At 30.5% G+C, this 2,903-nt stretch overlaps 1 non-coding gene across 1 annotated transcript; it reads right to left on the bottom strand.

Annotated features, from left to right (window-relative positions):
* Positions 1-1,380: 1,380 nt before the first annotated feature.
* On the bottom strand, positions 1,381-1,526 carry LOC114826708 (small nucleolar RNA snoR134). The gene has a single exon (XR_003775764.1). It is a non-coding gene; the product is annotated as a small nucleolar RNA snoR134 (small nucleolar RNA).
* Positions 1,527-2,903: the final 1,377 nt, after the last annotated feature.

The following is a 2,903-nucleotide window of genomic DNA, read 5'->3' as shown; positions in this document are numbered from 1 at the left end:
CTAGACAGATTTCCACAAAATAATAACAATAATAATAATAATTAGGGAGCTTTAATGAAAAGGACTTGGACTAAATTTATTTTAACAAAAAATCATGCTATAACTTTATTTAATGAAAATGATTTAAATATTAATGAAAAACCCTTCAATTTTAATAAAAATGACAAAAGAGCTTAAATTTTAGGGAAAACTTGATATAAGTCCAATTTTTTTAGCCAATAGAATTTATTAAAATAAGTCCAATTCCTTAAATTTAATTATTTTATTATCAATAATTACCTATTCAATGATAAGATTTATTATAAAAATCAAATTTCTTCCTAATTATATCTTTTGATTATTTCTTTTTATTTATTTATTTTTTGTTATTTCTTGTTCTTCCTCCTGCTTCAAACCCCATTTATAGATTTTATTTTAATTTTTATAATCAACCTATATCACATGTTAATTATTTTTATGTATCTATATGAAAGATTCTTTTTTATAATCAGCGTGTCATAGATTAATGTGTCTTACTTGTAGGTATATTATGTTTTTTTCCTACCTTTTAATTATGTTTCATATCTCGCTTACAAGTATAATATACATTCATATATTTGTTAATTGAGTTAAGGTAGAATGTTTTGTAGATAATTTATGTTAGTATATTAGTTTTTTTTTGTTATAAGATATTGATTAGATTTTTTGGAGTTGAAAAATGCATAATATTAGAAGATTTTAATTGATTTTTTAATATTTAAAAAAAATATAAAATGAGTATAAAAGAAATAAAAACATGTAATTAGATAACTGGACTCACTCCTAAAAACCATCAATATTTTTGGACCTAGACCTAAAAGCCCCTAAATTTTAATGAAAATGACACAATTTTAATAATAATAAAAATTAAAAAATAAATGACTAGACGCTCATGCCTTCATCATAAACACTGTTTATGAAACTGAACACTATTTATGAAATTGAATACTATTTATGAAATTGAAACACTATTTATGAAACTGAAACTTTATTTGTGAAACTGAACACTATTTATGAAATTGAACGGTACTACACTATGTATTAGTCTAGTTTCATAAATAGTGTCAAGTTCTTGGTCATGTTTCATAAATAGTGTCTAGATATATTGGGTCCAGTTTCATAAATAGTGTATAGTAATTGGTACAGTTTCAAAAATAGTATCTCTTTCTTGGTCCTGTTTCATAAATTGTGTCTATTTATTAAGTAAAACAAACAAACTCTTAAGACAAAGGGGAGAAAAAAGAGTGGAAAATGAAGGGGGGGAACAACATTACAAAAATAAAACTGAAAAATGTATTAAATTTGAAGTCTTTCTTTTATTCTAAGAAGAGGAAGAAAGAAAAGATTTTGGGTTTTTGTGGGAGATGTAGCGGTCGATTTGACACAGAAAAGCCGTGGAGTAAAGCGAGGCTAAATTGCAACACTTGACGCCGAAGCTTTAGCACGAGCATTGGGGCTTTCATATTCAGTGAAAATACTCTCAGAGAAGCCCGAGGTGCATCGTGTGTGATTAAAAACTGAAAATTGCAGAAATTAAAGATCAGGGCTTTGACTGCATGAAGGGGAATTGGGGAAATTGAGAAGGTTGGATGGAGGCTGGAGAGTATAAGAAGAAGAAGGAAAGAAAGAAGAAGGAAAAAAAAAAAACACTCTTAAGACAACGGGAAAATAAAAAAAAAGTGGGAGGGGAGAGGAGGGGAGAGGAGGGGAGGGGTGGGGTGGGGTTACGTGATCTAGCACATGTGGCTTTGGTTTTTCTATTTTTATTATTAAATAAAGTTAGTAAATGATTTTTTATTAAAATGCAAATATTTGAAATCATTTTTATTAGTTTTCTTTTTATAATTCTAAAAATTAAACTGGAATCGTGGTAAAATATTGATTGTGGTACCAAATCAGTATTGTATGAAACAAAACGGAAAAATTGCACAAATGGATCAGAATTTTAACCAAGCAAACAAAACACTAGCAGTGCTTTAGTCTTGCGACCGAGATTCCAGTTCAATTTTTTCCTCCTCGAGTATGTCGTTTGTCCTAAAGAGAGAGGGTAGTATTTGATAGGCTGTAGCAGAAGTGTGGGCAGGCTCACAGTCTGAGGGCTAGACAATGGCAGGCCAAGGGCCTTTTTCTGAATTCTTCTCAAGTGGGAGTGCGAATGTTGGGTTGCCCAGACGATGGTCCATGGAGTCCTGCTCTGCTCCTATACATTTGTTTTATAAAAAAAATTAAAATATACCACCTTCAGATTTGGTATTCTCTGGCATGCTGGCAGGCCTTAATGGCCCTCCCCGGATGAGGATCATTTCTGAAATCTCGAGGATCTTAGAGATTAATTCATCTTATTCGTTCATCGTATATGATGCGATTAATTTTTGTTGAGTATTATTTGTGTTCAATTTAAATAAAATTTTTTACATAATTTCTTGCCGTAAAATAACTAACGGATGGATAAAACTAAGGGAGTTTTAACGAAAAGCCCGCGGTACTGTTCACTTTAACGAAAAACCACATTTTTACACTAAAAACTCAAACCTAGTACTATTCACTTTACCCTTTATTTTGTCCTTATCGTTAAAACTCAAAGTTTTCAAGCTCTTTTCATTAGTTTTCCTTAAAACTAATCCCTAGGATCCTCATAAAAAGAATCGGGATAGGATCATGTTCCCTTCCCCTCGCTTTCTCTCTGATTTCCTTCTCTACTCAAAGATTTAGGGTTGAGGTGTGGTGCTTAGCTACTATAATATATGGCTAATATGAAGTGGTCCACGTTCTAACTTATATTTGGTTAGCATGGATTGGTGCTACGTGTATGTGAACCAAACTATTCATATATATATATATATATATATATATATATATATATACTTATATTTGGTTAGCATGGA

Source organism: Malus domestica, chromosome 08, assembly GCF_042453785.1.
Source record: "Malus domestica chromosome 08, GDT2T_hap1".
NCBI lineage: Eukaryota > Viridiplantae > Streptophyta > Magnoliopsida > Rosales > Rosaceae > Malus > Malus domestica.
This window is presented reverse-complemented; position numbering and strand designations above follow the sequence as displayed.